At 45.3% G+C, this 27,310-nt stretch overlaps 1 long non-coding RNA gene across 3 annotated transcripts in view; it reads left to right on the top strand.

The window, feature by feature from the left end:
• LOC131485790 (uncharacterized) overlaps window positions 1-27,310 on the top strand; it is a 136,651-nt gene that overhangs the window by 64,009 nt on the left and 45,332 nt on the right. For all 3 annotated transcript variants that reach the window (XR_009249017.1, XR_009249016.1, XR_009249015.1), the window contains one exon: window positions 20,312-20,368. This is a non-coding gene — a long non-coding RNA (uncharacterized LOC131485790). The remainder of the gene's footprint in view (window positions 1-20,311; window positions 20,369-27,310) is intronic.

Raw genomic sequence — 27,310 nt, 5'->3', positions numbered from 1 at the left:
CAGAAGACATGAATAGACATTTTTCCAAAGAAGACAACCAGATGGCCAGCAGACATATTAGATGCTCAATATCTCTCGTCATCAGGGAAACAGAAAACAAAGCCACGATGAGATGTCACCTCGTACCTCTCAGAATGGCTAAAATTAACAACACAAGAAACCACACATGTTGGCAAGGATGCAGAGAAAGGGGAGCACTCTTGCACTGATGGTGGGAATGCAAACTGGTGCAGCCACTCTGGAAAACAGTATGGAGATTCCTTAAAAAGTTAAAAGTAGAAGTACCCTGCGATCCAGCAATTGCACTACTAGGTATTTACCCAAAGGATAAAAAAATACAGATTTGTGGGGGTTCATGCACCTTGATGTTTATAGCAGCGTTATCAACTATAGCCTAACTATGGGAAGAGCCCAAATGACTGATAAGCATATATATGTAAGCGTCTGACTGACATAATCAGGAGCCTGATTAGGATTCTCTTTTTCTCTCTCCCTCTCAACCCCTCCCCCGCTTGTGCTCTCTGTCTCTATCTCTCTCTGTCTCTCAAAATAAATAAATAAACTTTAAAAAAGTAAAATAAAAAATAAATATAACAAAATAACCCTACAATTATACTAGAAAAGATCAAGACAAAAACTCTCAGATCATACCACTAAAAACCAGAAGAGGGGGTGAAAAGAGAGTGAGGATGCATGAAGGAAGGTATTTTCTTATCTTTCATAAAGGGAGTCAACTGCTATTTTTTTTAGTTTCTGAAATTAGTATCTTCAGACATGGATGCAAAGTATGTTATTTAAAGATATAAAAATAATCAACAGTAGAACTAAAAACATTCTGTTTACCAAATTAGCAGAAGGTAGGAAAAATGAGAAAAAGAGAAGCATATAAAACATAAAACAAAAAATGGAATTAAGGCCAAAGATATCTGTTATGAATTGAAAAAAAAATTCTATCCATTAAAAGAAAATGACTCTCATGTTGGGTAAATTCAACCCAGATCCAGCCAGATGCCACTTCAAGGCACATCCCTGAAATTAAATAATTAAGGCACAATAATCACAAATACATTGGACAAATGAAAACGAAAAGAAGGCAGGGGTCACAACACTATTATCAGAGGAAGGGGAATTCAAGGTAGACATGACTCAATGAGACAAAGAAGGTCACTTGACAAACTGATAGGGGTTTCATCCACAATCAAGATATAACAACCTTGAGTGCAATATAGCTTATAAAAATATACAGAAATGAAGTTGGACATGCCAATCAGAAATTGATAGAAAAGCAATTAGTGAGAGACTTGAAAGTATTCTTTTAATTCTTGACAGATTGTATTGATGAAAATCTAAATTAGATTGTTGAGAGTATTTAAATAACAGAATCACTTGAACGCTGTGCATGAAGGCTAAAGCCCTGTCTCCCTTTGGTTCTGGAAGAGTGGTCAAGAGTCCCCAATTGTCTTTTGTAAAGTGGGTCTTAGGGTGAAAAAGGGAGGAAATCTGCAGATGATGGGAAAGGCGGGGTTTGGAATCCCTCAAGCCTGGATTTCTGACTCAGCCCTATGACTAACTGCTGTGCAACCTTGGGCAAGACACTTCACTTCTCTGAGCCTCAGTCTCTCCTGCTATAGAATCTGTAAATGCTTCTTACAGAGTTCTGGTAAAAATGGAATGAGGCCCCCTCTAGGGAATGGGCAGGACTTGATCACAGAGCTACATATCCATATCTGTATAGTAGGATTTCTCTGCCTCAGTGCTACTGACATTTGAGCTGGATAATTCTTTGCGTGGGGTGGGTGGGGGGCTGTCCTGTGCATTGTAGGATGTTTAGCAGTATCTCTGGCCTCTACCCACTAAATGCCAGGAACACTCCCTTCCAGTTGTGACAACCAAATATGTCTCCAGACATTGCCAAATGTCCCCTGGTGACAAAACTTCCCCAACTGAGGACTGCTGGAATAGAGAGAGATGTGGAAGAATGCTCTCCAAAAGTGGATGATTTTTGTCTCTGGGTGGTGAGATTTGGGGGACCATTTTTGTTGTTCATTATAGCCTGTTCTGCATCTTTGAATGCAAAATCTACAAAAGTCCATACGTTAAGGTGGTGAGTAAGACACAAATGTGCAGTGTTTTGTTTCATTATTATTTATTTTGTGAAACCATAGGCCAAGCAGCACTCTCTCTGTTCTCTACTCTGGCTCCTATGAGGAGATACTTGTTCAGACCTCTTTTGTGTGTGACTAGTTGTCTCATGGGAAGAACACCATCAATGTGGGCTTTCTGTCCCTCCTTCAGCTCTTTACTGCAGGAGAACATGGGGGTGATTAGTACAAAGTCTTCCTCTACAGGGCAAGCAGAATGGAGCAGTCTTTGTGCAAAGACGTTACAACTTCATGATTTTATTTCAAACGAGTAGACGTGCAATTTGTTAACAAAAATCGACCAAAGAAGCATGCATTAGGCAGTAATCCACCTGAGCTCCTAGGCTTGTGGCAAAAATCTCAAAGACCCCAAAAGCGTAGCATCATCATGTTTACATCACAGCTCTGAAACGAACATGAAATGTGCCATTGAGACTGATTTCTCCATTATCCCCTTGCGTTCTGATTTTTAAAAGATATCAAAATTCCATTTTTCCCAAAGAAAGGGAGCGCAGATTCACAGATTTCATTACCAACTTAAAACAAATTGAGCGAAAAATTAGGGAGAATGTTTTTTCATACGCAGCAAAGGCCTCTTTTTAAAACGAGCAAACATCTGTGCACTTAAGTACCTTCTGTTAAGGTCTAAGGAAGTCAGTTTCTGGAATATGTGTGAGTTCATTGACTCTGCCTCACTTTCAACTACTGAATAAGAAATGAAGAAGTCATCCTTCAGTTTTTTTAAAAAGTGTAAAAAAAATGATACATCTGCCAAGAAAGTTTGGATGGGGCATTTAGATCTTATAATAAACAGATGCAGAATGCAGCATTGGGCTGGAATCGGGCCAGACGCTGGGGCAGCATTTGGATTTTCTGTTCTGAATTTTTATTTATTAACTTAGAAATGTCATCTAGTGCTCTTTTTCTAAGTATTAAAAGATATTTGTTCACATTAAAGCTCTGCTACTGTATTCAGTAGCCAGTAGGCACGTGAGGTTATGGAAACGGTAATTGCAATTAATAAAATCATATAAAAAATTCAGGCCCTCAGTCATATCTTGCATGACATATTTCAAGTGCTAATAACTACTTCCTACCATATTGGACAGCACTGCTCTACAGGGTTTGGAAAATAAAGACGTACATAAAGGAGAAATGATAAAGGGATCGTATACCTGTGGCCTGCATCTCAGAACCACTGTTGTTGGAATGTGATGGATTACCTCCTGACATTTTTTTTATTTCTTTACATATAAAAATTAAAAAGCTGTTTTAATTGGGGTATATATTATGTATAGTAAGTATTTTCTTTGGGTATCTCACTTTCCATCTAAACTTATTTCATTTTTTTATTTTAGAGAGAAAGAGAGTGAGCATGAGCAAGGGAGAGGAGCAGAGGGAGAGAACAGAGAATCTCAAGCAGGTGCCACACAGAGCCCAAAGCAGGGCTCAATCCTAGGACCCCGGGAGCCAAAATCAAGAGTCAGATGCTCAACCGACTGAGCCACTCAGGTGCCCCTCTGTCCAAACTTCTCACATGAGATTTTCCCCATCTTAAAATACATTCTTTGAAAACACATGATTTATAAAATTTTCTGCTGCGGAGGGTAATTCTTATTGTAGGAAATTGAAGTAAAGGGAAAGCAAAACTCCCCCTAAATCTTACCACTCAGAGATCAATATCTTCAGCCTTTTGGTGAGCATTCTTTCAGATAGTTCTTTGGACATAAATACACAGATGGGCATATAAATAGCCAGCTTTATTAGGGATGTTTCCATGTCAGTGAATCTAGAGATGCATTATCCCTTTTATTAGCTACAGATTGTTTCAAGACACAGATGTCACATTTGACTCTTGTTGCTACATCTATCAATACCTCCTTGCCTTCTGCAGTGCTGTCCTCTTCGGGATTTTATTCCCCCTTCCTTTCTTTCTCCCTTTCCTCCTTCTCACTTCTCCCTCCTTCCATAAATGTTTTCTGTGCCTGGCACTCTGCTGGTGTCAGGGATAGAACAGTAAAGAGAATAGTTAAGTTCTTGCTTTTAAGGACTTTGTATCCCAGTGGAGGAGGCAGAAAGGAGAATGGGCAAAGGGAAGAAATACTAACAAAGAACAGTTCATTACAGGTTGGGGGAAATGCTAGGAAGCAGGCAGCCTGGCGGGAGTGGGTGTGGATGGATTCAGTCCTCAGGCTTCGCCTTGCTTGCTGGCTGGTTCTGGGCAGTGGAGCAGGCAGGTGGCTGCCCCAGGAAAGGGACAGATAGATGGAAGTGGTGTCACTGGGTCTGGAGTGGTCAAAGGCACGGGACATGGAGTCCAGATGCTGATGTTGCTCTAGACCAGTGGTTCTCTTCCCCTGGAAGACATTGGACAATGTCTGGGGACATTTTTGGTTGTCATAACTGGGGGGACAGGCTACTGGCATCTAGTGGGTAGAGGCCAGGGATGCTGTTCAGCCTCCTACTGTGTACTGACAGTCCCCACAATAAAGAGTTATCTGGCTCAAAATGTCCATGGGACTGAGGTTGAGAAACCCTGCTCTGGAAGGCGCCAGGACATAGGGTGGAGAGGGAGACTGAGTCTGGAGGTGGGTGGGGAGTCTTCAGGAGGAGGGACGGTGATGAGAAGGGGACAAGAGAGCTTGAAGAAACAGCTCTACCTGGCCCGGGGAAGCCTGGCCCTGGCGTGGCCACTAGCAGCTGTGAGGGTGCTTACTGAGGGTGCTTACCCCTGATTCAGATTCGGGCCCTAAGGTGTGTGTGCATGGGGGAGGGGAGAGGGCCCCAGGGCAAGTGGGGGTCTGGGGGACAGAGAAGTCAGGCAAGACAAAAGGCTTGGTTGCTGAGCTTTTGGTGAAATGGGGTGGGTTTGTTTACATCAAAAAGGGGCTCCTGAGGGCGCAAGAGAGGTCTGGGAGGGAGCAGTGTGATGAAAGTGGGTCAGGCTGGAGGAAGCCTGGAGCCGTGTGGTGGTGGCCCCTGGGGCAGTGACAGGTGTGGTCAATTAAGTTCCTCTGAGTCGGGAGGTCCTGGGTACAAATCCTGCCTCTGTCACAAACCAGCCGGGTAAGTTTGGGCAGTTGATTTGACCTTTTTGAGCATTAGTTTCCTTCTTGGCAGGGTTGCCGGGAGGATGAAATACGATGGGGCATGGGGCGGTGCTCTGTAAACTATCAAGTGACGTCCCCGAGGGAAGTAGAGTGAGAAACAGCCCTTGAAAAAAGAGACAAGAGTTTTTGAGCAATGGACGCTGACCAGATGCAGCCTGTGAGGGGACGCGAAAGATACTTTGGATTTGAAATGTCACCAGAACAGGCTCTGCCTGTGGTATTTCCGTGCTCACTGCCCGAGGCTGAGTCAGGAGAACAGCTGATAGGACTTGAGACCTTCACACCCCTCCTGGAAGCAGAAGGGCAGTGAAAGCATGGCGAAGGAAGCTGGAGGAAGAGCCCGCTGAACAAGTGTCCTCTCTCACGCATGGCCCCTCTGTGCTACCGGACCCCGGGTGATGGAGGGCTTGGGAGACAGCGACCATGGACTGCCCACCTGGGAGCTGGGCTCTTTCCTCATGTCATCTCACTTAATCTGTACCACAGTCTTGGGGGGGGGCACTTTTTAGCCCCATTTCACAGATGAGGAAGTTAACACCCAACGGATGAATTCGCCGGCCCCGCGTCACATGGCTCACAGATGGCGCTGCCAGAATTTAAACTCAGGCTGGTCTTTCCTATTTGAGGAAAGATTCTCTTCCGCTCATGTCTCCCCAGCTTCCTTCATGAAGTTGATGCTGTAGAAGATGTTAGTTTTGTTTTGTTTTTCAGATAGGAATAACATAAGAGCTGTTTGGGACCCAGGCCTCAAAGGGCCAATGATTGTGGCCCAGTGGCCAGGGGTGACCTGAGTAGAGTCAGGTTGTAGCCAGATGGTAGCTGAACCAGAGGCTCAATGCCTCCATCCCCTCCCCATCCCAGAGGGAACCACTTTCTCATTTCTATAACCGTGAATTCGTATTCCAAGTGGGGTTTTGTAAGGGTGACCAACATGTTCTGGTTTGCCTGAGAGTTTTCTGGTTTTAGCACTGAAAATTCTGGCAAACTAGAGCAGTTGGTCACCCCAGTCAAGCCTCATGCTCCAAACAGGTCCCTTACTCTGCTTCACAGAACCCATGGCCTCTAACTAGGGGAGCTTTGGTCCCCAGTAGCCATCTCCCTTGGTACTGAAGGCAGGAGTTAGGTGTTTCTGGTTCTCCTGACCCTCAGTACCATCAGACACCATCAACACTTAAGGTTTTATTTATAAGTAGGACGATGAAGAGAAGGAGCAGGTGGTAGTTGACAGTGGGTGGTGTGGAGACTCATTACACCAAGTGGGGTCCGTGGACCAGGCACACCCATAGCACTGGGATCTTGATAGAAATGCAACATGCCCAGCACTGCCTCCTGTCCCTGCCTTCCCTCCTTCCAGACCTACTGACTCAAGATCTACATTTAACAGGCTCCCCATGTGATCTGTGTGCCCACTGGGGTTTTACTTCTCCCATCAACGATGATCATGCTCCCTCTTTCCATCCTCAAGCTGAGACCCTCCCCTCAGACCAACCAGAGAGTGGTCTCAGAGAACTATTGCTAGACTCACAGCCCTTGCCTATGGAAGGTTCTTCATTTCATCATACTTAGGTTCTGATAAATTATTGAACCAGGTGAAAGTTTCCTTCCATCTCCCTGAAGTAGATCGGGAGAAGCATCCAGTACATTAAACCCTCTCCCATTTCACTCAAACCCAAGGTCATCTCTCGTCTGGATGGAGGGAGGGCGATTTTAGCCTGTATTGAATGCGTTCCTCCATTCTCCCTTAAGGATGGAGCTCTGCACTCACACCCAGCTTCAGGCCATGAATTATTGAAATCTGAGAAACTTGTATTTGGTCAGTCACGTAGGCTTGGGGTGTGGGGAGAGAGCAGGGCCTCAGAATAGTGCTTTATTATTTGAGAAGTTAAAACAAAATAAAAATACAAAAGTAGTAAATTGGCACGCTCGCTGCTGGGATAATAACTGTGAACATCTTGTTATATTTACCTCAAGTATATTTTTAATAAAAGATAAAACATTACAAAGTTGAAGCGCCCTTTGATTGACATCCTCAAATTTTATCCTTTACCCCTTTCCCAGAATCAGTCGCTATCATGGCTTTCATGAATAGCTGTGTTTCCTTCTGGGCAAGCCTTTTAAAAGAAATTGTTTTGAAACCTTTGTGTTTTTATATACATATGTATTATATTATAAATAATAGATACATGGGGTTGTTTTGTGGAAATGCATTTCAATATGTACATAAATTTGCTCTGGGTCTCTTTACACCTGGCTTTTTCACGTAAGGCCACTTTTGACCTCTATTCTTGTTGATAAATTTATTTCTAATCCATTTGTTCGAACTGCTGCAAGGTATTCTGTCATGTGGATAGGCCATGTTTTGTTTCTCATTTTCGCCTTGTTGCATATTTAGATTGTTTCCAATTTTTCACCATAACAAACAGTGCTGCAATAAGCATCCGTGCCCTGGATCTCGTCCGGCACACGTGGTGGTGTTTCTCTGGGGCATGTCACAAGCCATGGAATCATTATGTTGTACAGTTCGTGCACTTTCAATTCTACGAGGTATTGCCAATTGCTCTCCAAAGTCGCTCTAACGATTTACATTCCCAACAGCGGTCTAGGGGAGTCCAATTTTCTCCACATCCTCTCCAATGCTTGATATTGTCAGAATTTTTTACTGTTGCTAGCTCCGTGGGAGAAAAATGGTATACCTCTGCGGTTTTAACTTGTCAATAGTTTCCTTTTGGTTGGAGGGAGCCCTGGCAGGGTAAGATGAGGGCTGAGCTGAGATCAGTAGGCTTAGATTCTTATCTAGCTCTGCTGTTAACTTGAATTTGAGCTTGGGTGAGTCCCTTTCTTTTTCTGGTCGTCTATGAGGTGGTTGGGCTGGATGGTGTGTAAGAAGGATGTCACAAAGTGGGCAGGACCCTTCTGATCCATGGTATATGAAGTTTTGAGATGACAAGACTTGCACAGGAAGGTTCCACTTGGCACCTGTACTGGATCCTGGGGTTACGTCACAGTAAATGATTCTTGAATTACTGACAAGACTGCAACATGGAATCAGAAGAAGCAAGTTTCCATCAGGGCTCTAACGTTAATCTACAGCGTAGTTGTGGATGGATGACAGCTATTGGCAGTCTGCTAGGGCTCTGGAATGGAGGTCTAGCTGCTTCAAAGGCAAGGAGACCCACTGCTGGGAGCCCAGGTGGAAGGTCATGTTTCGGACAGCAACCCAGCCCTGGGCCAGCTGTAAGACCTGGGCTCCAAGAGCAGCTCTGGCCAAGTGAATTTCCTGAGGCTGACTCTGTTTGCTCTTGGCTTTGGCTTAAATGGTTTTTGAGAAGCAGAGGAAGTGGCTTCACCTGAGATTGAGCTCATCTGGCTGCTTCGGGATTGGCATGCATTTGGCTTAGGCACCTGGAGAGATGATGGGTAGGACTATAAGGTTGCCAGATTTAGCAAATAAAAATCATTCTATTTGTATGGGACACAACTGCTAAAAAGTTACCCATTGTTTATTAGAAATTCAAATATAAACTGTATCCTATGTTTTATCCGACAACCCTAGGTAGGAGATGACAAGTCCCTCAATATAAGAAATAACTGAAGATAAGATAGTCTAATTTCACAAGTAGTGAGCATCTTGCTGCTGGAGATATATAAACACAGCTCAGGTAAATCATGAGTGGAAATGCTGTGTGTGTGTGATACAGTCTTGTGGCTGCTGGTTACATGCCTCCAAGGTGTTCAGTGCTGCCTGAAACAGCTGTGGACATCTTGGAGGGTAAGAAAAGGAGAATATTGCCCGAGCCTCCATGTGTCTTTCAAGGACTGTCCTCAGTGAAGCACTGTGCCACCATGGTTCTCAGAGTGAGATCCCTGGACCGGCAGCATGAGCACCATCTGAGTTTAGAAGTGCAAACTCTCGAGTCCTACCCCAGACCCACTGAATTGGAAACTCTGAGGGTGAGCTCCAGCAATCTGTGACTTGAGCCCCCCCGGAGGGTTCTGATGCGTGGTCAAGTTTGAGAATCAGGGGGCAGATCATTGGATTAGAAAGCTGACTTGAGATCCCAAAACCATTGCTTTGAGCTCCCCTTCTCTGGGGGGGAGGGAAACTGGAAATTGAATTGGGATGAGAGTGTGGGAAAGAAGAGGTGACTGTTGCCCTGTGGGGGTGTGTCCAGCACAGAAGTGAGGGCCCTCCTTCCAGTTTCCTCACGTGGCCGAGAGAGAGAGAGAGAGAATACACGCAAGTGAGCCAAGGAAACTTGGTGATTGTTGTTAAAGAATTGCATTTTTTAATGAAAGCCTTTTTAAGCATCTATTTGGAATCAAGGAGAAAGACTCAGTTTATGGCTTCAAGGACCTCACAGTCAAATGGAGGAGGCAGATAGCTATAAAACAGGTGGAAACACAGACAGATAGCTGTGTGTGCTGAGAACAAGGGTGGATAATGTGGAAGAGGAAGGATTCATTTTGACTGGGCAGGAGGTTGTGGGGGGTGGCATGGTGCTTCAGAGAGGACAGCTTAGAAAGACCTTCTCAGCCACAGGTATAGATTGCATGTCGAGACAGGGAGCAGCTGGGGTGCTCGGGCAATAGTCTGCCTCTTCTCACCATCTGAGATGTCCACAGGCTGTCTTGAGCAGCAGTGAGCACCCTGTCCTTGGAAGCATGCAAGCAGAGGTTCATGACCACATTAGCGCTGGATGGAAGGGTGGTCTGTGTGACCTTCTGGGATGAGTCCCTCTTAGGATTGTTTAGTTTCTCCTGGGGTCAGCTGTGGGTAGCCTGGGACCTCTAGTGCTGGTCCTCTCCCTGCACCCCAGTCCTGCTAAAGACCTGTCTTCTACACAGTACTCACTACTGAGCAGAAAAGAGTGGCTTTAGGGGCCAGGTATTAAACAAATGAAAGACAACAAGGGGCAAGGTGGAAATATCCAGGCTGCACCCTATGTGTTCATGAAATGTGCTTTTGTAAAAAACAGCTTTATTCTACTTATCTGCCTCTATTGAAGGGTTCATGGATTTTCCAGATCACCTTGTACTTAGCCCATGGGCTGTGTTTGGCATCTCTGTGAAAAGCTTTGTGGGAGCTTGCTGCTCACAGTTCTGTCCTCTGGCTAGGCTACAGAGCCAACCATCCCTGTGAAACTTTCTCTGGGGTGGGGGCTGGGGGCTGCTGGGTTTCCGGGGGCCTGGTGAACACTGAGGCCATTTCTATGTAACTTTTCAATTGCCCTAATTGTGAGCTGAATTGCTTCTCTGGAAGCTGACTGCTCGGCGTCGGGAAACATGGTCACACCGTTTGCTGTCTTCACAGTCTCCATTTTGGTAACAGAATGTTGGCGCTATTGAATTTGGCTGCATAATTTTGTCCAGGTTGTTAACAGCCTCATAAACATCTACCTTGCTTTTTCTCCCTGATATTTCCAGTCCATTGTCACGACCAAATGCATGAAATCTTCACTATTATGACTGCCAACCCTAGAAATATTTGTACTACCCTCACGGCAAGTACAAAATACTTCCGCATACAATACCTAAGCTTCTGAGTGCATCAATGTTTTTATCTGTAAAATGGGAGTAATGACAGTTTCTAGTTAGTGAGTTAATACATGTCAAGCTCTTAGAACAATGGCAGACACTCAATAAGTGTGAACTATTTTCACTTAAAATTTTTTTTTAATGTTTATTTTTGAGAGAGAGAGAGAGAGAGAGAGAGAGACAGAGCATGAGTGTGGGAGGGGCAGAGACAGAGGGAGACACAGAATCCAAAGCAGGCTCCAGGCTCTGAGCTGTCAGCACAGAGCCTGACGCAGGGCCCGAACTCACAGACCGTGAGATCATGACCCGAGCCGAAGTCAGGCGCTTAACAGACTGAGCCACCCAGGCACCCCCTGTTTTCACTTTTTGAAGTAGGAAATCCCCCAAAGAAGGGAAAGGGCTCCAGTCAGAGCATATGGGGAAGGGCGCTGCCCTGGGCACAGGCAGTAACGGGGAGCATTATCTGTAGTGAATATAAAAACTATAATGGTGGAGTGCCTGGGTGGCTCAGTCAGTTAAGTGACCAACTCTTGATCTCAGCTCAGGTCTTGATCTCAGGGTCGTGAGTTCAAGCCCTGTGATGGGTCCCGTGCTGGGCCCCATGCTGGGCATGAAGCCTACTTAAAAAACAAACAAAAACTGTAGTGGATTCTATGCCATATCATTGGTGAAACACTCTTTTACCCTGAGATATTCGGTTGATCAATTATCTCATTGGCTGTGGTCACTGCTGAGTTCTCATAATAAGTTTCAAATTAGCATATTTCAGTCATTTACACTTTCACAAACATTGTGTTTTTCATGGAAGCTAATTCAAACAAGTCCATGTCAGGCCTCTACATACATGGGCTCAGCTACATGTGTCCATCTTGAAGGTAAGTTCCTTAAAGATCCAGAATCATCCAAGTTTGCTTTGGGCCCAGTTCGGGTCTTTGATGCCTGCAGTATGCATATATCTGTATTTCCACAGCCAATTCAATATCAGCAGTGATAGCCCAGTAACTAAATGATGAAGGAGCTCTTGAACAACTTTGATCCCATCATTCTGCACGACCACTGGGAGCTTTTATTTGTGTTTAAGATTTAGAATGGTGAAATAGGGCGTGGGAAAGTTTTTGCTTGGCAAGTAAAAATTTTAATTCCTACAGTAAGTATTTTATTGACTCTGAATAACATATGTAAGATAAAAAATTTCCTTTATATATAAGTTGATAATTATTAGTCATTTTAAAACTAAGGGCCAGGGGCATCTGGGTGGCTCAGTCGGTTATACGTTCAACTCTTGGTTTCAGCTCAGGTCATGATCTCATGGTTCTTGAGTTTGAGCCCTGCATCGGGCTCTGCACTGGCAGAGCCTGCTTGGGATTCTCTTTCTCCCTCTCTCTGCCCCTCCCCTGCTTGTGCTGTCTCTATCTCTCTCAAAATAAATAAAACATAAAGAAAAAAACAAAACTAAGGGATGAATCAGGAAAGTAAAGATTATTAGTAGTTATTACCAGAAATGATTTTGCTGTAGAGTAGAGAGGGTGGGTTAAAAAATGATCTCTCCTACGTGGTTCTGTTGACTGTATAGTAGGCTCTGGTGGGTCCCTTGTGCACAATACCTCATTTAATACATAGGTTGTCCCCGGGGAGGGAGGGCTTATTCTTCCTGGTTTGTGTTTTGAGTTGATCCAATTCTGCTAATGATAGAAAACTCTAAAACATTGCTTATTCTTACATTGAAATTCACTCTCATTTTGTTTCTTCCCCATAAAATGCTTTATTACAAATGTAACTCGAAAGCCTCTCTCTAGTGCTGTGAAATGAGATCGCCCCTCCTGCAGAAAATTAAATCGTTCTGGCGTCAGCCCCTTTTGGGCCTCTTGCTGGTAATAAAGCCCCTCGAAAGTGTCCCCTCAGTTATTTCAGAAGGCTACTCTTCTCTTCTGCTGCCATCTTGCATGTGTGGGGAGGGGTATGGCAGGCCCCCCTGTCACTGTGGCCACGCTGCTCCCAGGGACCCCATGAGAAACCTGCTCTGGGGGCATGGATGTCTTTGTGGCTGATGTCTGCTAATCCCCCTTCTTCCCTCCTGGGCCCCCCTCCCCCTCCCCACTTTGGCTGAGGACATGGGGCTGAGGTTACCATGAGAAGCAGGTGCTCCTGCAGCCCACAGACCCAAGTGGCACCTTAGAGATAGCGAAGAGTTTCTGGCTGGCCCCCCGCAGGGCAGGGTCAGCTCAGCCCCAGCAGCTGGCACTTCTAGGTGTCCATATGGCTTGGAATGCCAGCCAGATTTCCTCCTTGGCCTTAGCAGGCGAGGGCTGTCTTTGGTGGTCCAGTTCAAGACCCCCTCATTTCTTGCCCTGGGATCATGCTAGAGACACCTCTGCCCTTCAGGGAACCACCCCCCCATGCCCCTCCCAACGCACAGGGGTTTGCTCTGGCCCCCAGCTCTGATGACAATCACAACAGCATTTAGTATGTTGCTTAAAGTCTGCCCTGTTCGGTCTTAAATACCACATCATACACAGGGGCGTCCAGCCCTCTAGCCTCCTGATGCCCCCTGCCTGGTCTTATCCCCAGTCCTCCTTTCCTGGGCTCCTGCTGCCTCCCTGGGGTGCAGGACCCTTTTCCTGCTGGATCTGTCCAGTCCTCCCCCTCTTAGTCCCAGTTATCTTCATGGCTGGTGGGGAGGAGAAGGACATTTGGGCCAGGCTCCTCTCAAACATTTTGTTTCAGTCCCCAAGGGCCAGACTTGTGGAGCCCCAAACCAGGCAGGGGTCTTGTTTCTGCTCACCGGAAGGATGTTCTGCGTCCTCCAGGCAGTGAGCTTAGGTGGGTGGCTTGTTTCAGGGCTGGGGAAGGAAGTGGAGAAAGCAAGAGAGTAAACCACGAGGAGCAGCAGTTTTGTTTCACTCAATTGAAAACCTATCGATTGACCAAACATTTAACTGTTTGACAAGTATTTTTAAACAACTACTTTGTGTGAAACACTCTTAGGTGTGATGAAGTGTGCAAAGAAATGTAATATAATTCCATCAAATGAGGCAAAGGAGACAAATTCCCGCCATGCGCCAAGGGTCCTGCTAGGCTCTGAGACACAGCGGTGAGCAACATCTCAGAAACGGCATCCTGCAGAGTCCAGGGGAGCCTCTGATAATAGCTGCATCCTGTTCCTCACAGCCTGTGGGCTCATCTCAAGGTTTCTTTAAGTCTATAAAGTGTATTCGTGTCCTACGCTGTGCAAATTACCATAAACTCAGTGGCTTAAAGCAATGTAATGCATCATCTTGCGGTTCTGGAGGCCAGAAGTCTGAAATGGGTCTCACTGGCCTAAAACCAAGGTGTTAGGAGGTTTGTAGGGGAGATCTTTTCCTCTGGCCTTTTCCAACTGCTAGAGGCTCCTTGGCTCTAGCCCCTTCCTCTACCTTCAAAGCCACCAGGATAGCATCTTTGTCTTTCTGATTCTGACCCCTGATCCACCTGCCTCCCTCTTTCACTTGTAAGAACTCTTGTAAGAACACCGGGCCCATCTGGACAATCCAGGACAGTCTTCCATCTCATGACCCTCAACTTAGTCACATCTGCAAAGTCCCTCTTGCCATGTAAGGTCACATATTCACGGGGATTCTGGGGATTAGGACCAGACAGCTTTGGGCGCCATTATTCTGCCCTCTGTATGTCACAAGGGCATTGGAAGGATGTGTGTGAGGGGACGTGTGTGTGGGCACACATCTGACACATCCTATTGTGAGTTTCTCTTCCCACCTGAGGGTCTAATCCTAAGGAGGAGCATGTTTCCTGGTGGGGGTCCCCTTGGAGAACATAGTTAGGTGGGCCAGAAGGTGGCCCTGATCCAAATCCAGCCACCCTGTGCAGGGGCTGCCGGTGCCCTCCCTCTCCCCCTGACCCCACTGTGCCCCAGAAGTCACCTGCCATTTCAGTGGGAGATTTCTGCATACAGGATGGCTTCCTACTGCAAACACCAGTGTCTCTCTGCCCGAGTTCTTTCTCTGGCTACAGAAGGGCACTCAGCTTCTGGTAGTAGAGGCTGGAAATGCTGGGGAGTTGACCCCAAGAGTAACCCATAACCAAGAAGGGATGGGAGTTGGTGGATATATCAGTGTCCTGGTAGCTGTAACAAATTATCACTAATTGGGTGCCTTAAAACATAGAAATTTCTTCCCTCACAGTTCTAGAGGCCAGAAGTCTGAAATCAAGGTATCACAGGGCCCTGCTCCCTCTGAAGGCTCTGGGGGGAATCCTTCCTTAACTCTTCCAGCTTCTGGTGGCTCTTAGTGTTCCTTGGCTCATGGCTGCATCCTTTCAACCTCTGCCTCTGACATCACATCATCTTTTCTTTTCTTCCCTGTGCATCTCTTATAAGGACACTTGTCTTTCGATTTAGGTGCCCCGTGGGTAATCCAGGATGATCTCATCTCAAGATGTTTAATTATATTGACAAAGACCCTTTTTCCAGTTAAGTTCACACTAACAGATTGCAGGGGTTACAACGTTGGACATATCTTTTTGAGGGTCACCATTCAGTCACTTCAGTGAATGAACATCTGGCTTTCTCACCCCTTGGGGACACTTCTAGGGTGTGCTCTACATGGTCTCCTAAAGAGTTCCAAGTGGCATTAAACCCGGCCTGTCCAGTGACCAACCCACTCAGGAATGCAGACTTTATTGGCTGTCTTCGCTCCCCTGTCTCACTCCCTGACTCTTCCACTTTACTTCCTCAGATCACTTCCCAAACTGCCTGCCTGCACATAAATCCTTGTCTCCGGGTCTGCTCTGGGGAAACCCAAATTAAGACAAAGCCCCTTGTTTCTAAGGCCCTTGCACGCAGCTGGAAGTCACGTCTCAGTTGGCTCCCAGGCGTGGTTTGCCTTGTGCTGCACACTCCTGCTGGATCTTCATCTTAGGTGCTCCCTGGTCAGTCCTCCCCCTCCCTGGTCTGTCCCCTCCCCCATCACTTTGCCCTTGTGATTGCACAGCCTCATCTCTATCTCTCAGAGACTCCCAGTTGGTTGCTGGCATGCAGCCTCAGCAGAGGGGAAGTAATTGCAAAGGTACCTGCTGCCTTAGATAGTGGAGAAAGTATCACAGTCAGCATGTGTCTTAATTGGATTAAAGAAAAAAGCCCTGCTCCTATCTCCACAGTAACTCATCGCCCTTGATGGGATGCAGATAGAGCTCATCACAGTAGCAAGAGTCTCTGCCAAGATACTTGCTGGCCTGGCTTTAGGAAGCTTCTGGACAGGGAAGGAGCTGATTTCTTGGGCCTTTGCCCAGAGCTCAGAGACATAAGCAGGCACAAGGCCTAGACGTGAAGAAAAGAAGCTGTTTGGGGGAATGGAGAGACAAAACCCAGGTTTTGCCCTGGGTTGGAGAGCACGACCCAGGAAGAAGGTCTGACTGAGACAGTCCTGTGCTTAGGGCCAGGAGGATGGGAGAGTTGGAAAAGAAGGATCAGAGGTGATGGAGATGGGCTCTCGCTGCCCCTAGGGAGGAGGAGGAGTTGACCATCTGATAGTTGTCAGTCCGTGAAGTGATCAGATCATGCACCTGTGCAGGAGATCACATGGGTTGTATACATAAGTCACTCCTTCCTTCCTGAGGGGGTGCTCCCAGGCCAGCGTGTCCTCTTAGCCAGCCCACTGCTCCTGGAACTCCAGCAGTCATGAGCCTGAACTCTGAGCTCCAGCCTTGGGTCCTTGGAGTTCTGGGCTGTGTGGATGGGGCATGGGGCCTAGCTCCCCGCAGCAGAATGTAGTGTGTCCTGTTTGGTGACTCTTCTCTGGTGACGCCTCCCTGAGGAATCCTGTGGAGAGGCACAAGTCAGGAAATCGTGGGTGTCCAAATGTAGTAATGTAATCAAGACCCTAGTTCTCTCCCACTGTAAAGGTAACCTTGATGCTCCTTCTGCATCTATGAGTTGGGGGTCAGTAGGGGGCTGTAGGGCTAGTGAAGCCCCAGGGCACAGCCATGCGCCAGGCACATCTTTTGCTTCAGAAATACATTCAGCAGTGACTGATCTTGCATTTCCTAGTTGCTTAAGGCCCTGCGTCACAGAATAAGGCAGAATAACTCTATTTTCAGTCCACTAGTAAAGAATTTTCAGTCCTATTAGTACTTGAGCTGTATGAATTGACCTTCAGTCATGTCACTGCTGTGCATTCCTACTTCCTGGTTTGTCTTGGGACTGCCTGCGCAGGAAGCTCCCTCCTCTGTCACACCCCAGAAGCTTATGTTTCTCGGAGACACTTTCTCTCCATGTGGTTGGAGGGGAAAGAGGAGCAAGATTGAATATAGTCTTGACCTAAGGCAGGGGAAGTTAAGAGCAATAGACTTCCTCAGGGGGGTGCCGGAGATTCATGGACGGCTGCTGAGCTGGGGGAGCACCCTGTCAGAGCCATGCATTGGAATGTGAAAGAAGAGACACATGTGCAAATACAACAGGACTTGATGGGGACAGGAACTCAATATATCTGAAGCTGAATGTTTAATCTGGAGGTCTTCTGTGTACTGGTCCCTCTGCCTAGACCATGTGTCCCTTCTGAGATATCACTTCTCAGAGAGTTCTTCCTTGATTCCCCTTCATATCTATGTTTGTTTCCCATGTTACACCCTCTCATGGCTTCATCTGTTTTTTTTTTTTCTCCATAGATTTTACTACAATTTTGAAAGCTTTTTTTTTTTTCAACGTTTTTTTTTTTTTAATTTTTTTTTATTTTTGGGACAGAGAGAGACAGAGCATGAACGGGGGAGGGGCAGAGAGAGAGGGAGACACAGAATCGGAAACAGGCTCCAGGCTCCGAGCCATCAGCCCAGAGCCTGACGCGGGGCTCGAACTCACGGACCGCGAGATCGTGACCTGGCTGAAGTCGGACGCTTAACCGACTGCGCCACCCAGGCGCCCCCAATTTTGAAAGCTTTAACTTGTCTTCCTAATCAGACTTTAAATTCTTTGGGGGGTCAGGATCCATGTTTTACTCATTTCTGTGTGATGCCAAAGAAACATTGCACTGGATGGAGTTAAACAGGTGAGGGAGACTTTATGTAAGACTACTGCAGTAGGGGAGAGACTGACCTCTCAAGTCTACTGAAACAAAAGGCAAGAGGGTTTTCAAGCTAATGGAAAAGTAACGGAGGGCACTGGTTTATTTGTATTGGCTCATTGGTATTTGTTAAAGTTAGGCTCCTACTGTCCCAGAGACTGGGAGAGATGGTATTATCTTTCTTAATGATCACATTTCTCAAGGATGGCACCCAGGTCCTTGAATAAGACATATCAGGGTTGTAAAAATGGCAAGAGGCTGGGAGAAGATTTATATCTCAAAGGGGCAGAGAAAGAACTTAACAATTGCAAGATTTCTAAAGTAAACACTCTAAGAAAAGAGAAGTCAGGGGCCTATGGTCAGGAAGGGACTATCTAGGGTATAGTCAAGCTTAGGGGAACATTGAGGTATCTTGGTCAATGACCTCCCACCCATGCTACCTTCTTCCCCTACAGGGCCTGGCACAGAACCCAGCAGATAATAGATGCGTTCATTTTAAATTTAACTTGAACATTTGTCCATTTGGTTAATCTCCATTTTCTTCTCTAGACTGTGAGCTCCATGAAGGGAAGGGCCATGCCTGTCTTGTTCATTAGTATAAATCCAGCACTAATAGGCTCCACCTATTACAAGCAATAGGTGCTTGTGGAAAGAGTGAATGATGGATGGGTGGGTGAAGCGAGACAAGCAGCAAGGCTGACTTCCAGGTTTTTGGAATGCCTGGCGTGTAGACGTCATAATGATGGGCGAGGGCAGAGCAGCTGTTTGATCAGGACCCTCCTGCTGACTTCCCAGGGAGGAGAAGCCTCATGGTGTTCCGTGTCTGAGTTGGAGGTGATGGAGGGTGCACGGCTAGAGCTTGGGGAGATGGTTGGACATGTTCCTTACCCCTTGTTTGATTTCTAACAACTGACAATGATCCTGGGGAAGTGACAATGTATGATCTTTTGAGTTTATTTAGAAGACAGAGCTGCGTAGAGGTGAGGACCCCCTTCCAGGCCACCCCACCAGCAGATGGATGTTGGTGTACGTAATTACTTTCGGGGTCAAAGCAGCGCAATCAGCTCCTTCAGCAGCAGTGAGCACTGAATAGTTTTATTGAGTGCCTGAGGGTGATTTGTTCCATGGGAGTCATTTTCCAGTCAACTGCAGGTCCCGGGGGTGGTGGTTTGAAGGAGGATTCCACACATTTGTGATGAAGACTGGAGGGCTTTGTTAATTAACTCAACAAACATTCATTGAGCACCTACTGTGTGTTGGGTTGTGCACCAGGCCATCAGGAGGTGTGGGGGAGAACCTATGGAGGGGTTCCTGTGTGGCTTACTTGGTTGAGCATCCGACTCTTGATTTTGGCTCAGGTTGTGGTCCCATGGTGGTGGGATCGAGTCCTGTGTTGGGCTTGTGCTAAGCATGGAGCCTGCTTGGGATTCTCTCTCCCTCTCTCCCAAATGAAAACAAAACAAAACAAAACAGAACAAAACAAAACATGGATTGTTAAAAGGGATAAACAGAACTGCCCTTAGTCTCATACTCATCACTGCAGGTGCTCTAGTGAGGGGCCTGATGAAGAAGGCTTTAAACTAGGGCCTGGGAAGATGATGGGTGGGAGTTGGGGTGTGTGTGAACAGTTGGAATGGGGATGGGGAGTTGGCACAGATGGACATTCAGTGTCACTGACAAAGATTCTCTCTTTGACCAAGCTCCAGCCAACCTCTTCTGAATCTTCTTCTTGACTAAGCTTCAACGTTGGCCTGTAAAGATTTGAACAAACATTAACATAATTTCTAATGGCTGAAGGCAACATCACTAGGATGACCCCAGACCTGTTAAAGTCCCTGCCTGAGAAAAATCAAGGCTGCCAAATGAATTTGCTGTTTGTTCCAGCCAACACCTGGAACAAGATAGGGATCCTGACTCCCAGCCTGTGCGGGAGGGTAGGGGCCTGACTTTGGTAGGCACCAGTTAGCAAATCCATGTGGGTTTCATGTGGACCAACATCCCCTTCCCACTTTTTGTAATTTTTCATGAGTATTCCCTCTCCCTCTTTCCCCATTCTCCCTTTATGATGCCCAGTCACCTCTGCACAATCAGAAGCAAGCTCAGCACTTCCCCTACAGTCAGTGGGTACTGAATAAAATCTGTTTTCACTGCTATAATGAATTGCTGGCTGTGTTTATCTTTACCAGTTCTCCATGGAAAAATAAAAGCAGAAAGGTGATCTCCAAAATTGTTCAAAAATTACTGGTCAGGAAGAGACCTTCTGGGATTTGATCCATCAGGGGAAATAATGAGAGGAGCAGTAGAAAAGAGGGAGAGCCGGGACATATAGGGCCTTGAAGGGTTCAAGCAAGGAGTTGGGGGCTTTATTCTAAGTCCCATGGGAAGTACAAGCTTTTAGGGTGAAGAGTCATAGATTAGAACAATACCTTGCACAATGTAAGCATTCACTATTAATTGTTAGAATTATTATTTACAGTTCGAAAGAGCAATTCCTCCAGCTGTGGTATGGAGAGAGGAAGTGTGGGGAGCCAAGGTGAGTATGGGACAACAGGTGGGAGTCTACTGCAATATTCCGGGCCAGAGATGGTGGTTATCTTGCTTGGCTCAGTGGTTATGGGGATGGAGAGAAGCGATTGAGTCCAGGGGAGATTTAGGAGGTCACATTGGTAGGACTTGGTGAATGGCTGGAAGTGGTGGGGGCAGGGGAGGGAAAGAGGAAAAGCAAGGATAATGTCTATGTTTCTAGCTTGGGAGGATAAGTGGATGATGGGGCTGTTTCCAAATTCAGGAGCAAGTTTGTGTGTGGGTGGGGGGGCAGACGGGGAGGTCACTTTTTCAGATTAAAAAAAATTTTTTTAATGTTTATTTTTATTTTTGAGACAGAGAGAGACAGAGCACGAGCAGGGGAGGGGCAGAGAGAGAGGGAGACCCAGAATCCCAAGCAGGCTCCAGGCTCTGAGCTGTCAGCACAGAGCCCAATGTGGGGCTAGAACTCATGAACTGTGAGATCATGACCTGAGCCTAAATCAAATGCTTAACTGACTGAGCCACCAGGGCACCCCTAAATATGTAGATTCTTATTCCAAGCTATCTAGAAACTGGTCCTCTGCTTAGTTTTATATCGTATTGGTGGAGTTAACTGCAATCTTCCAATAGTTGTGATCGCTGCAATTATGTTTGCAGCATGGGGGTGGGATACAACTGTAAACAACTTGTGAGCTACCAGTTCCACATGTCACCCACTTGAGGCTTATTAGTTTGTTAGAAATGGACAATTATTGAACATCAGCTATGTGCCAGGCCTCATGCAGGGTACTTGATGCATGTAATCTCATTTAATCTTTATGATAAAAAACCCTATGAGATAGGGCTGGTTAGACCCATTTCATAGATGAGGAGGTACTTGGTGATTTGCTTTGGTTGAAATAGCTTGCAATTAGCAGAGCCAGGCTGTAACCCATTTTCTTCCCTCAACCTTAGCTGGTGCCTAGTAGGTAGAAATCACAAGAACAACTTTAGCGCAAGCATTTGGTTCACATTTGCATTCAATATTTATTGAAGTTCCTAGGCCCATCCAGTACTTACTGTCGGGGCTTAATAAGTTCTAAACAATAATGATTTTTCCCTGGATGAGTATAGATGCTTCTGTCAGCTGAGGCTGATTTCCACCTAATTTGCAGGGAATTTGTGCGGCACAATGATGAGCTAAATATTTATGCAGAAAGGATGTATGTACAAATCACATTTCCATAAGAAACACAAGGCAAATGAGAGTTTCCCACAAAAAAGTTTATTGATGGGAAAAGACGCTTTAGAGAATCAAACATTAGCCAGGATTAACCAGCATTATCCAAGAGTTAGCCATATTTAGGCAATTTTAGCATTTATGCCAGAGAAGTGTTTTTATTAAGTGTTGCCAAGGATTACTGGAGGAGAAATTATTTTTGCTCCTCATAGTTGAGGGAAAAAACTTGGGAATATCTCTTAATGACCAAGCCATTTTAGTGGGTGACCATGGGCAAGCTGTCACCTCTCAGTTTCTTCCTTCCTTCCCTCCTTCCTCCCCTCCCTCACTCCCTTCCTCCTTCCTTCCTTCCTTCCTTCCTTAGTTCCTTCCTTCCTTCCTTCCTTCCTTCCTTCCTTCCTTCCTTCCTTCCTTCCTTCAATGTTTATTTACTTATTTTGAGAGAGAGAGAGAGGGAAGACACAGGGCTTGAACCCACTAACAAGGAGATCATGACCTGAGCAGAAACCAAGGGTCAGATGTTTAACCAAATGAGCCACCCAGGCACCCCTGAGTCTGTTTCTTTTCTTTTAAAAAATTTTATTTTTAATGTTTATTTATTTTTGAGACAGAGACAGAGCATGAGCAGAGGAGGGGAGGGGGAGAGAGAGAGAGAGACAGAGAGAGAGAGAGAATCCGAAGAAGGCTCCAGGCTCTGAGCTGTCAGCACAGAGCCTGACACAGGGCTCGAACTCATGAGCTGTGAGACCATGACCTGAGCTGAAGTTGGACACCCAACTGGCTGAGCCACCCCGGTGCCCCTTTTTTATTTATTTAATTTATTTTTTTTAACCTGAGTCTCAGTTTCTTAAGCCGCCATCTACTGGATAGGATTAGATGTTCCCCAAGGCCTTGCCCACCTGTTTTGTAATTTCTGTGTGCTACAACTGTGCCTCTCTGTCTTTTTATTTATACTGAGGGGCGGGCTGTTGACCTCAGACCACCAACCTTCCTGCTGAGGAAAAAGAGTCAGCATTTAGGCTATCTACTATGTGCCAAGCACCTGCTAGGTGCTTTATGTCAGTAAACTCATCACCCCTCATAGCATAGGTTTTATTTCATTTTATAGCTAAGAACAAATAATTTGCAAATTGAGAAGCAGCTGCTACTTTTGGGGCCATTCTCCAGTCCTTTCACCCCTATCTAAGTTCAACAGAATTTTTTAAGTGGTTTCCCAAATAGGTACCAAGGGACAAAGAGCATAGGGCTTGGAGTCATATAGGCCTGCGTTTGAATTCTGCCTCCCCAAGGTACTAACTGCATGCTGGGGTGAGTCCTGTCATTCCTCATGTGCACACACTTACCTTATGATCTCCACAGAACAGGGCTATTGTGTGCCTTCTCTGGGAAGCTGTCTGGCTGTGTGGTCCCAGTCTGGATGGTTGGTCATTCTAGGCTTCCCTCCAATGGTCATTTCAGATGGCCATGCTCACGGCCTCTCTGGTGGAGGAAGCAGCTTTGGATGTGGCCCTAACTTTTTCCCCATCCTTGTTTCCTTGAATTCCTTAGCCTGATCCCACCCAAGCCCTGGCCCTGCCTGACTTCTGCCTGTGTATATGGTGTATGGCTGGAGATGTGGGTTTAAGCCCCAGCAATGCCAGTTTCTAGTTGAGTGACCTGGAGTCACTCATTTGATTTCCCTAAGACTCAATTTCTCTTCTTTGAAGTGGGGATGATTTTATAGACTTTAAGACTTTTTATAGTTGGTTAAACATCATGATGTTGAAATTGCATGCTGAACTGTATTGTGCCCTCACCCCAGGGAATGACCTCGGTCTTTCTGAATGAATTCTTCTGTGACCTTAAGATTTCCTGGGTTAAAGAGTCCCTCTGGCTTTATTACAGAGGGACATCTGAGTCAGCCGGTCCCTTGTGGTCAAGGTTCAGATGCCTTGAATGAGCAAATGGGTGAACAACCTTTGTCCCACAAATGTTGCTTTAAGAAGACTCATTTCTGCCTGGCTGAGACATATTTCACCTAGATATAGCTCATTTAATGTTTTTAAAACTCTGTGTCCAGGCACCACCTGCTGAGGTCACAGAAGCAGCAGGTGGCTGCCCAGGATGCAGAGCCAGACCCCCTTGTGTTCTTTCTGCTGTGCCCGCTGGTGCTCACGGGTCCAGCCTCTGCTTGGAATTTAGCTTTGGCAACATCAAGACTCATGGTCAGACTTTTCATTTCGTTTTCTTCTGAGATTGTGACATGGCTTTGAAAAGATGTTTCAGGAAAATGAGAAAGTTGTAGAAAAAAATTAGACGTACAGTTCCACTGGGATCTCAGAAATACACACTCTTCCATCTTAAATAAATAACCACTTTATTAATTATAATTCACATAAAATAAAAATTTGCCTTGTAAAAGAATACAATTCAGTGGTTTTTTTTTTTTTTAGCATTTTCACAGAATTATTGTGCAACCATCATCACTGTCTAATTTTAGAACATTTTTATCACCTCCCAAAGAAACCCCACACCTGTTAGCAGTCACTTTTCGTACATCCTTGGTAACCACTCATTTACTTTCTGTCTCTGTGAGTCTGCCTATTCTGGACATTTCATATAAATGGAATCATCTGATATGTGGCCTTTTGTGATTGGCTGCTTTCACATAGCATCATGTTTTCCAGGTTCATCCATGGTGTAGTGGGTTTTAATATTTCATTCCTTTTTGGCTGAATGACATTCAATTGATGGCACATCACATGCTGTTGATTCATCACCAGAGCTAATGGATGTTTGGGTTGTTTATACTTTTTTTTTTAGAATTTAACTTTATTTTTTATTTTTTAAAATTTACATCAAAATTAGTATATAGTGAAGCAATGATTTCAGGAGTAGATTCCTTAATGCCCCTTACCCATGTAGCCCATCCTCCCTCCCACACCCCCTCCAGTAACCCTCTGTTTGTTTTCCATATTTATGAGTCTTTTTTGTTTTGTCCCCCTCCCTGTTTTTATATCATTTTTGTTTCCCTTCCCTTATGTTCATCTGTTTTGTCTCTTAAAGTCCTCATATGAGTGAAGTCATATGATTTTTGTCTTTCTCTGACTAATTTCACTTAGCATAATACCCTCCAGTTCCATCCACATAGTTGCAAATGGCAAGATTTCATTCTTTTTGATTGCTGTATATATATATATATATATATATACGTATATATATATATACATATATGTATATGTGTGTATATATATACGTATATATATATACGTATATACATATGTGTGTATATATATATGTATATATATATATGTATATATATATATATGTGTATATATATACACACACACACACATACACACACCACATTTCCTTTATCCATTCACCCATCGATGGACATTTGGGCTCTGTCCATACTTTGGCTATTGTTGATAGTGCGATAGTGCTGCTATAAACATGGGGGTGCATATGTCCCTTCGAAACAGCACACCTGTATCCCTTGGATAAATGCCTAGTAGTGTAATTGCTGGGTCGTAGGGTAGTTCTATTTTTAGTTTTTTGAGAAACCTCCATACTGTTTTCCAGAGTAGCTGCACCAGCTTGCATTCCCACCAACAATTCAAAAGAAATCCTCTTTCTCCGTATCCTTGCCATATGTTGTTGTCTGAGTTGTTAATGTTAGCCATTCTGACAGTGTGAGGTGGTATCTCATTGTGGGTTTGATTTGTATTTCCCTGATGATGAGTGATGTGGAGCATTTTTTCATGTGTCGGTGGGCCATCTGGATGTCTTCTTTGGCGAAGTGTCTATTCATGTCTTTTGCCCATTTCTTCACTGGATTATTTGTTTTTTGGGTGTTGAGTTTGATAAGTTCTTTGTAGATTTTGGATACTCTTTATCTGATATGTCATTTGCAAATATCTTCTCCCATTCTGTCAGTTGCCTTTTAGTTTTGCTGATTGTTTCCTTTGCTGTGCAGAAGAAGCTTTTTATTTTGATGAGGTCCCAGTAGTTCATTTTTTAAAAAAAAGATTTAAAGTTTATTTCTTTATTCTGAAAGAGAGAGAGAGAGAGAGAGAGAGAGAGAGAGAGATAAAGAGGAAGGAGCAGAAAGAGAAAGAGAATCTTAAGCAGGCTGTGCACTCCCAGCATGGAGCCCAGCATGGAGCCTGACACAGGGCTTGAACCTGTGAATCCTGAGATTATGACCCCCATGAACTATGAGACCATGACCTGAGATGAAATTAAGAGTGGGACAGATGAACAGATGTTTAACCAACTGAGCCACGCAGGTGATCCTGGGTTGTTTCTACACTCTGCGTATTATGAATATCGCTGCGATGACAGTTCCTATACAAGTTTTATAAGGACACATATTTTCAGTTCTCTTGAGTATAGACCTGGGGATGGAACTACTGGATCAGCTGATAACTTTGTTTAACATTTGGGGCAACTGCTAGACCACTTTCCAAAGTGGGTGCACCACTTTACAACCCCATCTCCAGAAGCTCTATTTTGGCCTTTTGGTTGAAATGCAGATGCTGACAATTTATTGAGCTTCAAGCCCGATTTGGTCCCAAGTCTCAGAGGAACATTCAGATAGAATTACAGGATTGAATTTAGCATGGCCAGGAAGGACCTGCTGTGATCTATGATGTTGCACCTTAAATGTCCTGTAATCAAATTTAAAATATGGTACAGTCTGGGATTTGAGTTCTTGAGGAGGAGCTGTCATCTAGCACAGGAAGAACAGTTTAGGACAGTGCCTATCTTGCTTTGAGTTCCTTTTGGCTGAGACAAAGATTTGAGTACAAGTCATTTCCTTGGGAGGTGACCCCAGGAAGCATCTGGTAAAGCATGAAGAAAGTGAGACAGCGAGGGGCAGGAAGTCAGTAAGGGGTGTATCATGGAGCAGGTTGCCACTGTGAGCAACCAGACCTCATTTCAGCCAGGGACCTCTGGGATCCAGTGTAGAACATGGCTTTGAGTTCTCTACGTGGAGAAACAGAAAAGCTGGAGCATTTATCCACCAATCCCTGGTCTGCCAGTTGGCTGAGGGCTACTTCCAGGGACGTGAACTCCTTAGGACTCTGGTTTGTCTTGCCTGTACCCACAGCCACGGGAGGTGAGTTGCAGGGCTGGCCCTAAGCAGACCATGGTGTGTGGAGGTCCATGGGCAGGGAACTGCCAGCATCAGCCATGGGGCCAATCCAAACTGTCAGCTGAGTAACTCTCCAGTGGCCATCTCTAACTAACCACATTTAAAAGGTTCGATCAATGTTGTGTAAGGGTATCTCTGTTGACTTAAAGGAATCAAAAGTAGGAGAAATAAAATCTTTTCTTAAACCCTCCCCCGAGGTAGAAAGGACAAAGCTTCTAGAATGTGGGAAATGGCTGATATATATTTAAAAAAAAATTGAAGTTAGAGGCTGTTCTTTAAGAAAGAAAAGAATGGGGCAATTGAAAAGCATTTGCTGAAGTAATCAGAGCTGAGAGGCAGGAATAGAAATGGAAATCAGAATCTGTCTTGAGACAATTTAGTGGGATAATCAAGGGCTAGGAATTGTGCCAGTTCCCCACAGATCAAAACCACTGGGTTCCACAGAGCCCTGAGTACATGTTTATGTTCAGGCCCAGTGGAAGAAAGGGCCTGTGTGCCAGCAGCTTCCAAATCCACTGGAGACCTGAGTCACCTGGGGCATGTAAGAAAATTACACGTCTGGGGTCTTTCCAAAGCAGGGCCCGGGAATC

Source organism: Neofelis nebulosa, chromosome 9 (assembly GCF_028018385.1).
Source record: "Neofelis nebulosa isolate mNeoNeb1 chromosome 9, mNeoNeb1.pri, whole genome shotgun sequence".
Lineage (NCBI taxonomy): Eukaryota > Metazoa > Chordata > Mammalia > Carnivora > Felidae > Neofelis > Neofelis nebulosa.
Note: the sequence above shows the minus strand (reverse complement) of the source record. Positions and strands in the feature narration are given on the sequence as shown.